Here is a 15,324-nt window from a genome sequence, read left to right as displayed (position 1 = left end):
TTTTAAAACCTTTTCATCTCCTCATCATTAACCATGGAATTCCTATGGACATATAATTGGTTTTTATGGTTTTTGGTGGATTTCGGTTTCTTGTCCACCCCTACTTATTGTCCACCATCTAGGAGGTTGTCAAATTTGGGCTTCCCCGTGGTTTGTAGATGCATGGACCATACTATCCAGTGGTCTGTAGATGCATGGACCATACTATGTTGGTGTAAGTGTGAATCCATACTAATCATCATGAAAATGGGGAAAATGGATCATAAGGAAATGGAAAAGTGGATAAGAAGTATCAAACTCAGGATCAATAGTGTCGAACTTCATCTTGGTGTAATTGGGAATTATATAAAGTTAAAGATGAGGGGATTTCACAGTTGAAACTGAAAGACATCATAGTTCGTTATGGAGGTTCTGATTGATAATTGGAAGTAGTGCCATAAAAATACCTATTAATTCAAAAGATGGCTCAAAAAGAAGTCAAAGAGAATAAAATTATAATATTTTTACTTAATCTAATTCTATCTTTATGAGCCTTGCTCCAATTAAGTCAATGGACCCTAATAAATAAAAATAAGTCAATAATATTTGTAAATTTAAAATAATAAATATTAATTCAAATTTAAAAATATTTCTAGTAAAATAAAGCAAAACAATTAAGTTTTTCAATTATTTTCTTAAAAAAAAATTCTTAGAGGAATGTGAGTAGCCAAACAATTCTGAGTTGCACCCAATTTAATTCAAAGAGTGCGAAACTGAGACGAATATTAAGGGCATGTTTGATTGTGTTTTACTTTTTAATTTTTGAAAATTATTTCTATATAAATTTTAGAAAACTGTTTTTAAAAAAGAAAATTTAAAAAGAATTTGTTTGACAACTCTAGTTTTTAAAACAGATTTTAACTATAGAGTTAAAAAAAACACTAAAAAATGAAAAGTAAAATACTATTCATTTATTTTGCTTTTTTAGTTTTAAAAAGTATAATATTAAAAATAGTTTTACAAAACAGTTTTTAGAAACAAGTAAACCAAACAAGTTTTTTAGTTTTTAAATTTTCAAAAACTAAAATAGAGTTTTTGAAATGTGAATCAAACAAGCTCTAAATGGCTATAGTCTGCTCTAAAAATATTCAATTGCCAAAATGTTTCTTCTAATTAATTGTGAGCACCTTTCCAATATTAGTGATCGATCTTTGGTTATATGGGGTAACCATTGGAATCAATGGTGATTGGAGGGTTAACGATTGGAGGGTTTTGTTCTTTGCCCCTTCTCTTATTGCAATTAATTTTTTTATTAATATTTCAATCGTACAAACAAAAAAATATATCTTTAGAAGAAAAGGCCAAGATGCAAATATCTATTGCATTACTTTTAGAAAAGTGTATCAAATCACAAATGTATTTTGAGCGATAGCAAAGATGCTCATTGATTATGAGGATTCTGGTGATGTGGATTCTCTTGATTCAATATATTACACAAACAACTTTATATAGACCATTGATTCAATATTTTTGAATTTCAAAAAAACGTTGAAAAAAAATTGTATGTCATCGAAAATATTACTGAGTTGAGTCGTGGACGAGGACGATCTCTTTAAGACGTTTTGAGGCACTGTCCAAATTGTGCAAGGCAGACTATCAACCACAAAGTCCATAGCATAAAACAGCTCAGATCACTATATCGGAGTACTACTACACCGTTGAAAATCATTCTAGAATTACACCCTTAATATGACAGTCGAATGAATACCACTCGTAATATGACATTAAGACCAGTCGAAAGAAAAAGAAGAAGTGAGTAAGAAAGGGGAAGAAGAGAGAAAACCTCAGATTTGAAGTGTTTTTGGTGTGCTTTTCCAACCAAGGAGAACCTTCTATTTATAGAGGAAATCCGCGAATGCATCAGAGAGAAAAGTGTGATCCATTAGGTCTGATCCAATAAATGTGTACTCTAATATTTAGGTTTTTACCACAGAAACATGAGCCGCGATTTGTTTAACCACCGAAACGTGCACTCATTTTTTACTTAGGTTTTTGACCGGACAATAACAGACGCGCGAGACTAGCGATTAGGGTTTTGACCAACAAAACTGAAGCGCGAAATCGGGGGGCAAGGAACTGACTTGATCAAATGTTGAATGTTGACTCGGTGGAGGGCAATTACATAATTAACATATCAATAAGAGATAAAAACTCAAGTATTCATTTAATTAAATAAATTATTAATTTTCATATGCCAAAAAGATAAAACACCATTTAGCCGAACCCCAAGCCCGACCCTACCGAGCCAGACGACGGTGGCGACGCGTACGCACATGTGTGGTGGTCAATTTTGCATGTGTTCTTCCTCCTTTACAAAATTGGGGTAACTCTTGGAGCACACCCAAGTACCATACCTCCACCTTATATATACTACTAGTGTGTGATATCCCTCATATGTGGGACTTCCTTATTTTTCAATTCACAACAACACCATATGTCATTAATGTCATCATTATTTCCAACAATCTTCCATTAATATCATCATCATTTCCAACAATCCTCGACTAGAATTTAAGAAGAATGTTTGTGAAATAGCGTCAATCGCTTCTATAAGATTGTGCATAAACAAAAGTTTCTCTTGACTTGAACCTTTGCATAACAAGTAAGATTCAGATTCAACAAAAGTGACTCGTAATCTTGAACTCTATCTCTGGCATCAAACCCACACACAACCTTTTCATTTGGGTGTTTTCTCAAAATCCCGTGCATTTATCGCATGCACGTGTATCCCACTATAGTGAATACTCTAGGAATTTTGCCTCGAAATTCCATAAGAAGTGGCTCCACTTCCACATTCACTTAGGTGAGTCTATCAAGAGTACTCATGTAGCTAGGTACTCCACTCCACATAGAGTATAGATCTCATTAAGAGTTTCTATTATCTCATCCTTTTATCGCTTTAGGAATCATGATTCTCTCATATATAATATAGCATGTTCATCTCTTATCTCTATGACTTGTTATTATCCATTACACCTAATTCTTGGGATCTTCATTCTATAAGGTTGGGTTACCATCATAAGTGACTCATTTATCTATAGACAATAGTCCCATCCTTTTGGATGTATTTAAGACTTTTCTCTAGCTAATCCTTTCGTCAAAGGATCTACTAAATTTTCATCAATGCATACATGATCCACTATAACAACTCCTTTAGAAAGTAATTCTCTAACGGTGTTGTTTTTACGACGTATTTATCATCTCTTGCCGTTGTAATAACGATTCTCAATTTTTGCAATAGTCGTAGTACTATAGTAGTGGATCAACACAGCTGGCAAAGATTTTTCCCATAAAGAGATCTTTACTAGCAAGCATCTCAACCAGCTTGTTTCTTCACTAGCAGTAGCTAGAGCTATCATTTCAGACTCCATAGTGGACTGAGCTAATATCGCCTGCTTCTTCGATCTCCAAGATACAGCACCGCCGACTATACTAAAAATATAGCCACTAGTTGCTTTGGAGTCATTCGATAAGGTGTTCCAATCATCATCACTGTATCCTTTAAGGACAATAGGAAATCTTTGATAATGTAATTCGAGACTCATGTTCTTTTAAGGTATCTCATGACTCTTTCGATAGCGTGTCAATGCTCCATACTAGGTCTACTTGTAAACCTTCACAATAATCCTACGACGTAGGCAATGTCGGGTCTAGTACAATCAGTGGCATACCTGAGGCTACAAATGATGATCACATATTCAGTTTGTCTAACACCTTCACCAGTGTTCTTGAAAAGTTTCACACTCGTCGCAACTCAATTGACAGATAAAATTTTCAGCAACCTGAGATATTTTTAACAAAACTATCCGGTATTAAATTCTTCGTAACATAACTAAATTATTCTTCGACAAAAGATTCACTGTAATTAATCTAATTTATTTATCGACGAATAATTTTAATCAGAGCATCAAAAGATATTTTTGGGCATTAAACTCACAAAATATCAATAACTTAGCTAAAAAGCCTCAGAGTTCAATACCAAAATACACCAAAATACATAAATTAGAATTTAAAACTATGGGTCTTACATTACTACCCCCCTAAAATTAGTTTCGTCCTCAAAACTACGCGTCGATAAACAACTCAAGGTGTTGTTCTCTCATCTTGCTCTCTAGTTCCCAAGTCGCATCTCTAGTAATTGGGTTCCAAATCACCTTAACCAACGAAACATCCTTGTTCCTCAACCGCTTAATCTTCATGTCATCAATTCTGATAGGTAATACTTCGAATGACAAATTATCCTTTAGTTGAATTGTGTCTGGTTCGATCACATGAGACAGATTTGCAAGGTATTTCCTTAACTGTGACACGTGAAACATGTCGTGGATATTGGACAGTATCGGAGGCAATGCAATCCGATAAGCAACAGGTCCAATTCGTGCAAAAATCTAATATGGTCAAATGAATTTTGGAGTCAATTTCTTCGATTTCAAGGCTCTACAAACTCCAGTCGTAGGCGTGACTCTTAAAAATACATGGTCACCCTGTTCGAATTCTAGAAGTCTACGACGCTTGTCCGCATAACTCTTCTGACGATCTTGTGAAATCTTCATTTTCTCTTTTATCTTCTTTACCTTACCAGTAGTTTGTTGTACCATCTCCGGTCCTACAATCATACTTTACCGTCCTTATACCAACACAAAGGCGTTTGACACTTGCGCCCATATAAAGCCTCATATGGTGCCATTTCAATACTTGCATGGAAACTATTGTTGTAGGTAAACTCAACCAATGGAAGTACATCATCCCAACTTCCTCTATCATCTAATACACATGCCCTAAAAAGATCTTTCAAGGACTGATTTGTCCTCTCAATTTTTCCGTCCGTTTGTGGATGGTAAGCTGAACTCAATCTTAGTTTCGTTCCCAACGCTTCATGCAGTGCTAGTGTGATGTGAACTTTGGGTCACGGTCCGATACAATACTCGATGGTACTCCGTGTAATCTCACAATCTCATCAATGTAGATCTTTGTTAGCTTATCTACCTTATAAATGGTCTTTACTGGTAAAAAGTGTGCGGATTTAGTAAATCAATCCACTATCACCCAAATAAAATCATTCTTTCTCCTTGTTTTTGGCAGTCTAGTTATAAAATCCATGGAAATGTAGTCCCACTTCCATTCAGGTATATCTAAAGGTTACAACATTCCCGCAGGTTGTTAATGTTCTACTTTCGCTTTCTGACAAGTTACACAAGTTGATACATACTCCGCTACATGTCTCTTCATTCCCGGCCACCAATAATTATGCCTCAAATCCTGATACATCTTTGTTGCTCCAGGATGAATACTCAATTTACTCTTATGAACCTCTTCTAAAATTGTTTTCCTCATCTATGCCATTTCCGGTACACAAAGCCTACCATTACATCTCAAAATATTATCTGGTCCGATCTTAAACTCAGTTGTCTTCCCTTGCACTATTAGGTTCATAGTCTCTTGAATTAAGACGTCGTCTTGAGAATTCACAATATCTTCAAGTAGTCCACTCGAAATCTTAATCATTCCAAATTTCAAAATTCCTGGTGCAAACTCTACGTTCAAGTGTAGGTCTCTAAAAGCTTCCCACAACTCTTGTTGTCTAGCCATCATTGTTGAAGATACTGACACACTTCTTCTACTCAACGCATCAGCCACTACATTGGCCTTCCCAGGGTGGTATTGCATTGTGAAATCAAAATCCTTGAGAGTCTCCATCCATCGTCTCTGACGCATGTTCAATTCATTCTGATCAAACAAATATTTTAAACTTTTATGGTCACTGAATATTGTGAACGTGCATCCATTTAAATAGTGTCTTCAAATCTTCAATGCAAAAACTACAGCAGCAAGCTCCAAGTCGTGAGTAGGATAGTTTCTTTCATAAATCTTCAATTGCCTTGAGGCGTAAGCTACAACTTTCTTGTGTTGGATGAGAACACATCCCAAACCTTGGTGAGACGCATCACAGTAAACTTCATATGGTTCTTCTGATTGCGGTAATACCAATATTGGTGAGGTTGTCAACTTTCTCTTTAGTAACTAAAAATTTTCCTCACACTTCTCCATCCATGCGAACGGTTGATCCTTTCTAGTAAGTTGTGTCAATGGAGCTACAATCTTAGCAAAACCTTCAATAAACCTCTTGTAGTACCCTGCTAGTCCTACGAAACTTCGTATGTCAGTGACAGTCTGAGGCTGTTTCCAAGCAAGGACGGTCTTAATCTTTGCCTGATCCACAGTGATTCCTTCCTTGGTTATCACATGTCCTAAGAAATTCACTTCTTCTAGCAAAAACTCACACTTCGACAGATTGGTATACAATTGCTTCTCGTGTAAAATTTCAAGAACTTGGCGTAAATGTTCTCCATGTTCTTCCTTAGTCCTTGAATAAATTAATATATCATCAATAAACACCACAACAAATTTATCTAGGAATGGACTAAAGATTTTGTTCATGTAGTCCATAAAAATTTATGGTGCATTGGTAACTCCGAACAGCATAACAAGATATTCATAATGTCCATAACGGGTTCTGAAAGCAATTTTCTAAATATCTCCTTCCCTTACTTGAATCTGATGGTAACCCGACTTCAAGTCAATCTTCGAAAATACTACGGCCAATCTCAACTGAACCATCAAATCATCGATGTGTGACAAAGGATAATGATTCTTAATAGTTGCCTTATTAAGCTGTCTATAATCCACACATAAGCGCGAGCTTCCGTCCTTCTTCTTAACTAGCAACATCGGAGCTCCCCATGGTGATACACTTGGCCTAATAAATTTCTTCTCCAACCAATCTTCAATTTGGCCTTTGAGCTCATTTAATTCCAATTGTGACATTCGATACGGCGCAATCGACATTGGTCCGATTCTTAGGTGCAAATCAATGAAAAATTCCACTTCTCTTACCGGTGGCAATCCTAGAATTTCTGCTGGAAATACGTCCCGATACTCATTGACACAAATCACATCCTCTATGTTTACATTTATCTTTGCATCCACATTAGCCAAAGACAAAAACTCATGAGTTCCTTCTCTTAGTGACACTCCGAGTTTATTAGCAGCTAGATACTTAACAACTCCTGGTTCGGGGAAAAAACCAGTTTGCGAGCATAATCCAAGATCACATAATGATACGACATCCAATCCATACCAAGAATGACCTTGAGTGACTGTAGAGGTAAACAAATCAAATTAACCAAGAAATCCCTATTCTTGATAGTTATTTGACAATGTAAACATGCAGAATTTACTGTCAAAGTTTAAGCAGGTGTGGAAACAACCAAATCAAAAGGCAAAGCAGACACAAATAACTTCAAACGATTCATGCAATCCATAGCAATGAAGGACTGGATTGCCCCTGAATCAAAAAGTGCAGTTAGAGTGTTACCTGCAATCTCACAGTCACGTTGAATCAGATTGCTAGATGGATTTCCAACTTCAGCACTCACGCAATAAACGCGTCCTCTAGCAGTAGGACGAGTAGCCCTAGTCACATTCACCATTGGTTCCATCTTTGGAGTCGTGCAATCCCTTGCAATGTGCCCTGGCTTCTGGCAGTTGTAGCAAGTAAGTCCCGTAGAGGTACAAACATTAGCATAATGTCCCTCTTCCCCACATCGGAAACATCGAATCCCTTGTCCCAATTGCCTTCTGAAATTCGAGTTCCCTGGCCGATTTTTCCCCCCTTTTTTTATTATGTGGTCGATTATAAGGTTTAGAAACTTGTTTTCCCTTGTTGTTCTGATAATTCACCCGACTAGGCCTTCTTGAATTAAAATTCCCTCATCGGCTAGCCCTCTTATTTTTCATATCTTCAACTTCTCTACATTTTTCCACAAGAACTTGGAAACGTTGAATTCCCAAGGGTAAGATAGAGTCTTGAATCTCATACTTTAGTTCGTCTTGGAAACGATGACACATGAATGGCTTATCAATCTCTTCACGGAAAAACCTGAAATGCATTGACAACGATTCAAACTTAGCGGCATATTCGCCCACGGCCATATTCCCCTGATGAGGTTTTAGAAAATCATCGCCCAGTTTGGTTCTGGTACTCATCGGGAAGTAGTTGTCTAAAAAATTTCTTTTGAATGATTCCCAGTTCACCTCTTCATGAGTTGGTCTCATCAACAACCTTGCATTCCTCCACCAATACTCAACATCCCCTAATAGCAGATAAGTGGCATATTTGACCTTCACTCTTGCCTAACAGTTAATCATCTCAAAGATCTTTTCCACTTCTTGGATCCTCTGATCCGTTTTCTCTAAATTCTCATCACCCTTAAACTTGAGAGGATTGTAGCAACGAAAATCTTCTAATCCTCTTGACTCAACAACACAAATATATCTTTCCCTCTTTTCTAGATCTCGTCGAGTCTTTGCAATAGTTTGGGCAGCAAAAGAAGCAGCCATGTTATTCGTAGCTTCCACCATTTGGTCGTCCCTATTGACATTGACTCTTGGAGCGTCATTCCTTCTTGGCGGCATGGTTTTCCTATAAGACCATCATCAAGGTGAGTCTTAACACCACTTCAAATAATTCCAAAACTAACTTCCGACTACATCAACACATAATAACTACTCCATACCTGATAACTCAAACCACATATCCCGACGCATTATCAGATAACAACTCCCAACCTACAGGTTGACCTACAATCTATAACCAAAAGCTCCACAACCCCAAAGAAATCCAAACCAAAGCTCTGATACCACAATTGTAACACCCCAATCTTTAACAGCGTGAGTGTATTTTTTAAAAAATAAAACAAATTCAAAAAACAAAGAATTTCAATTGTAACAGCTCGCTTTTTTTTTTTTGTAAAACAAATAAAAATCGAATTTCTTAAATAAAAGAAGAAATAAATTTGGATAAAATATTTAAGTCGTAACATAACGACAAAAGTCAACCAATATTTACAAGTAGCGGAATAGTTTTTGAAATAAAAATCCAAAGTATTCAAACATCAAAGTACATCGGCGCTATGAGGCCTATCAGACATAGCTCATACCCTTGGGGTATTCTCGGCAGACACATGTACAAAAGCACTGCCCCAAGAATTTTAACTCCCTCACGTCACGTCAAAAAATGGTACATGGACCCATCAAAATAAAAGTCTAGCTGAAAATATGAGGTATATGTACAGTCTTCCAAATTGAAATAAATACATACACCACAGAAAGACATTTATCCCCTATACAACCATCTAATCTGATCATGATTCAAAAAAACTATACAACTCGGGTGACATCCACGCGCCCCGCAAGATCCTTCTGACACAGCACCGGTCAGGTATGTCTAACTACGTGTCCATCTCTAGGGTACTACCCGGAAGAACGATCCTGGTTCTCATCTGAGGGCAAAGCCTTTCTACAATAATTGTAAAGGTCACCAAAGAGTGAACATTCAACAAAGAGCACGTGTATATTATTTATTGAAATCATAATAATCATTAATATCAAATGACAGTTTATGTGATGTCAATCATCAATGAAAATATATTAATCAATAAAAAAACACGAGGAAATGTTAGAAATAGAAATACACATCTATTTAATCACAGTTCTTGGTTCTGGAAACAGAAAATGGACAACGTTCTTGGTTAGTTAAAATCATAGTTTTAGATTATCTATGTAACTTTGTAATCAAAATGACTGAAATTAAATAGAGATAAGGAGGAGATATCCCACAAAGATATATCATGGTTCACTCAACTTGGGCTACGTCTAGTCCTCACAACTGTGAGATTTTCCACTAAGTGTTCAAACGAAGAACGTTCTTGGTTTTACACAGTTTTTATTACGATCAACCTTGATCTGTATCGACAATTCCTTTCCACCCATAAAGGATTCAATCAAGTCACCTATCAATCTTGAGAGGATTTTACAATTTATCTTTTAACCATAAAAGGATTTTTACAATAATACTCAAATTATAAACAACTCTTATAGTTTTGAGTTTACGTACTAATGATTTAGAGAGATTTGTTGAATCTGATTATACTCAACTCGTGTTTGAGAATAGATTCTTGATAAAGAACTCAGTAATACAGTCTGGATATATGATGATGAATTCATGACCAATTATTTTGCAAATGAGAAGCTTTCAAATATGTAAGTGTATGTGATTGATGAATTTTCTTAGCACTTGAAGTTCTACGTTTTCCTTGAGCTCAAGGTTCCTTTTATAGGCTTTAGGATGTTTAATGACAGTCAAAAAGAGCTGTTGGAAATGCTCTATCAGTCTTGACCAAAGACCAAATTTTATGATTAAAAAATGTTCAAGTCTTTGAACACATTTGAGTTCTGTTTGACTGGTCTGGATTTCTTCATTCTTGGACAGCTATGATCTTGTTTAATTATCCTTTAATATTTAGATATATGATTGATGAGATCAATTCAATATAGTGTTTTGATTTGCATAAAATAGGTTGGAGAATGATGTTTAGTAAGCTGGAGAATGTTCGTATCATTTTGGATTGATGACATCATACATGGAGAATGATTGTTGATCATTCTCGAGATAGATGTTTGTTGTTGAAGATCATGTGTAACATGCTGGAGAATGTTTATCAATTTAGAGGTTGATGTTACACTGCTGGAGAATGATCATTTGACACTACTGCTTTGAGTTGTACCTTTGATCCTTTTGAGTGATTCTTTTGCCCATATGAGAGTTGTACATTCCTAGTATATGAACTGGAAATCCATTTGTGATTTACAAGAGATTTCCTTGCATAAAAAAAAATGATGATATCTTGCATGCTGAAAATGACAGGAATGTGGAGAACATTCTTGGTTTTGCAGATTATGTCAAGAACGTTCTTGGTTCAGTTTTGTTCATTTTTAGCTCTTTCTTCGAATTGATTTCTCTTGCATTTGTTTTATACCTAACTTGAATTATTACACTCAAAAGCACATGTTGAATTAACACATAATTTAGAATCATAATTAGAGTCCTTATTAACTTATTATTTGTTTACATCAAATTATTAATTTGAGATTTTGCCTCAACAGGGTTTGTGTAGGGTACTATAGTACCCGTCCCCATATCCGCGATTAAAAAAAATACTCATATTCATGCCCGTATTCTTTTGGGTATCAACTTTAATATCGGCACCCTTACCCTTTGGGTACCTAAGTGCCTATACTCATACCCATTACCTCCGCTTTAACTAAAATAGATCGATAAATAAATGATATTGGTGTTATTAAATTTAAAAATTATCCAAATATCTTAAATTCAATCATAAAGTATTATAAACCAAAATATTTTGTAACTCAAAACATTTCAAATGAACATACGTTACAATATACATTCAAATATCGATAATAATACTTTATGAAGTTACAAGTTATACAACGGAATTATTCGAGATATGTAAAAAAAAATGATAGGAAGTTGCAAGTATAAAGACAAAGTCACGATTAATAGGACATAATTATTAGTTATAAAGTCACAATTATTTAACTATTCATCAAATTCAAATTATAAAAAAATTTGCAATTATTTATCTTTCGATTACAAATATTGTAGTGGTTCAAATATATCAATATATGTTAAAATATAAAAAAAAAGCAATTAATTAAACTAAACACTAATATAATATAATAAATAAATAATATATCCATATAAGTGTGGGCGAGGTGGGTACTATAGTACCCTATCTGCACCTATACCCAGTGGCGGAGCTTCTCAAGGACAGGGGGGGGGCCGCGGCCACCCCAAGAAAAAAAAAATTAATTTTCTCTTTCTTCTTCTCTCTTCCATCCAGCCTCTCTCCTTCTCTGTTCTCTTCTTTGATTCCCTCCCTCTTGCTTACAAGTTACAGCCGTCCTCTCTCCCTCTTCCATAATCAGATTCACGAATCAATCACGACAAACGCGCGACCGCCTCTGCTCGCTGCGGGCCTGCGTGGCCGCCTCTGCCTAACTGCCTCTGTCGCCGTTCCGCCCGTTCGTCGCTCTCGGGCCCGTTCGTTCCTCTCCCGCATTTTGGTTGCAACAGATCGCATCTGCCTGACTGCTTTGTTTGCTGCAACTCTCAAAATGTTCGAATTTCTATTTTGTTATTGCTGATTTTTGTTAGGTTTGATTTATGTTAGCATGAAATTTAAAGCTTACATTATTAGTGTTGAGTTTGAAGCTTTGATTTGGAGTTTGGAGTTTCAATTAGAGTGCTGATTTTTTTGAGAGTTTTTGTGTTGCACATAAGGTGTTTGATTTTATGTCTGTATGAAGTGTTTGAGTTTTTTTGTCGCACATAAGGTGTTTGATTTTATGTTTGTATGAAGTGTTTGAGTTTTTTTGTCGCACATAAGGTGTTTGATTTTATGTCTAGATGAAGTGTTTGAGTTTTTTTGTCGCACATAAAGTGTTTGATTTTATGTCTAAAATTTCTAAATTATTTGATATTTCACTTTATGTTTATTTCAACTTAAATTTTTGTTATATAATATTATTTATATATTTAATTTATATATTATATTTTTACGTCGGCCACCCCAAGGTTTTCGGTCAAGCTCCGCCACTGCCTATACCCGCTTAATTTTGTGGGTAATTACCCGTCTTCGTGTCTATACCTATTTTGCGGGTTTTTACCCTATCCATTATGAATAGTTTTTGTGGACACTCACTGGGTCTAGATCTAATTTTCATCCATATGCATGACACATTAAATTGCCTACATGCATGACACATTATGAAGAAATCATTCAAAATGCTTAAAAGAACCACAATAACTCACTCTCGTTTCAATCCATAATCCCCCAAATTTCCCACGTACAATATTACCTCTTGCATGCAAGGGAATAAGGAAAGCTGTCCACCTTTGATATTCTTTTCTACAAAATCGAAGAAGATTGAGAAGATGGAGTAGAATATCCTCTTCTACTTTCTTTCCCTCGTCAAATTTCTTCTTCTTCTCTCATATTTTCCTTTTTCTTTTCTCTCTCCCCTTTTTCTTTTCAATCTTCAATTTTGATTACTTATGTATAAGGATGTGAATGTGTGTGTTGGTGTGTGCAAAAGTGTATATGTAATAAGAGATGGGGAGGTAATAGGACTTTGGCCTTTTCTTTGTAGCCCTTGTTTGACCTTCACAAAGTACACATTTCCTAGGACTTTGGGCCTTTTTAGTGTTGTTGACACTTTAAATTATCATATGTTACTTCAAAGAACTTGTCGAAGCAATTAATAATATCAATTTAGATTAAATTTACGTCATTGGAATATAAAAATAAGGTCACACAATAAAAAGTACTATCATTGTCCCTAATACTTGGTTGGTTCTTTTAGAATTTTAATTTTGTTCCACTACTTTGATTCTTTTAAAAAATAAGATACAATTACACACTTTTTTACTTTTATACCACTGTTAAACAAAAAAAAATGTATTAATTTTAATTTTGTTCCATTATTTTTACATTGAAAATATGAGTTGTTTAATTAGCACAAGTAATAGTGTAAATAATAAACGAATCATAACATGAATTCAGTAGTGTTTAAAAAACGAAGGTAACATGAACATGAGTTATCATTTGGGCACTAGGGTTTAGTTGGAAAGGCATAATATATCTTCCGTGAATATGGATGGGTGTTTGTCATACAAAAATTAGAATTAATTGGACCACATTAATGGTTTGGTTTAGTTCTTGAAAACCACGTTCAAATCTTGTTCAGTTTTGAACTAGTTTGAAATTGATTTATAAACAAATTTAATATTTTAAATAAATTTTTAGTTAAAATCGGTTTCAAACTAACTCTCAGGGAAAAATAACTTTAAAATTCTTTTGACAAAAAAATTTCATTTTTTTCAAGAAAAATAGATGTAAAAAATATCCCGATAAAATTATTTTTCAAAACTCTTTTGAAAAAAGTTTTTTTTTCAAAAATAATAGATGTAAAAAATTGTGATAAAAAAAATTTTCGAGATAAAAAGTTTCAAAAATATTTAGGATATGAAATATAAAAATTCTTTTGACAAAATTTTTTCGATTTTTTGAGATAAAAATAGATGTAAAAATATTTTCGATAAAAAAATATTTTCGATTTTTCTGTCAAAAGTTTTTTAAGAAAAAATTGATTAAATTTGGTTAAGTGAGATAAAAAAAATTTCTATTATTTTCAATGAAACAAATTTCTATAATTTTCTAAGGAAAATTTTTTTAATTGAGATAAAAAAATATTTTAAAATGATTAAACATATTTTTGAATTAAATTTGGTTAACTGATTTGTTTTAAATATGTAGTTCAATTCATGAACATTTTAGTTGATTTATTTTTTTCATGTGTAGTGTAATCTAATTTATCCATATATTTTTTACTCTCCTAACCTAGGACGTGAGATATTTGAGAAAGAATATGAAAAATTTGAATTGTAAGAGTATTTGAGAGTAAATCAGTATATATTAGTTTGGATTAACTATTTCTTAACACGTGTACAAACTTAAAATCATAGAAATTCTAACTAAAAAAGTTGAAATTTCTAAAATTATACAAATTTTAGGAAAAAGTTAAAAATTAAAATTTTTGAAATTTTAAAAATTTCAAATTTTAATTTTTTTTTTTAATACTAATTTTACATTTAGAAAAGTATTTTTCTATTGAAATTTCGTTGGATGAAAAAATTAAGTGACGTCGAAAGTAAAATTTGATTTTTCAAAAGTATAAAAAATTAAGTTTTAGGCTTTGTTTGCAAAGGAAAAGAAAGAGGAGAACTTTGAAAAAAAGAAATAAGAAACAGAAGAAATAAAGAGTTTTGGAAAAGGAGGACTATTATCGGTTTATTTTTATTTATAATATAAAACTTCCGTTATTTTTTAAGAAATTCAACAACTGTATTTGAGAAATTTTTTGAAAGATTTTTTAAAATTTAGACAAATTTTTCAAATTATTTTATATTATTATAATATTATGGAAATGGTTTAATATATTATTCATAAATATTTTCTCACTATTATTTTCAAAATCATTCTTTTAAAAATATAATTTTTTTTTCTTTCTATTTCTCTAATTTTGCTGCTCTTGGAAGTAGAGTAAAAAAAAGTTTAATTTTTAAAAAGAAAAAAGAATGTGTGGTGTATGAGTATAAAATGTGGAGTGTGGTGTAAATTTTTTTATATCCCCGCTTTTTAGCCCACTCATGGTAAACCCTAATTTGTTTATCGCCTTTCACTTCAATGCCTATAAATTTGATCTTATCGCCTCAATTTTCAATGAGCGACATCTCCTTCATCCAATATTCTTTTCTATCTCTTCATTGATTTCGATTTGCTGTTTTGGAATATGAATTTTCGG

The sequence above is a fragment of the Cicer arietinum genome, chromosome 6, assembly GCF_000331145.2.
Source record: "Cicer arietinum cultivar CDC Frontier isolate Library 1 chromosome 6, Cicar.CDCFrontier_v2.0, whole genome shotgun sequence".
Taxonomy (NCBI): Eukaryota; Viridiplantae; Streptophyta; class Magnoliopsida; order Fabales; family Fabaceae; genus Cicer; species Cicer arietinum.
The sequence above is the reverse complement of the archived record's forward strand: the minus strand, read 5'-3'. Positions refer to the sequence as shown.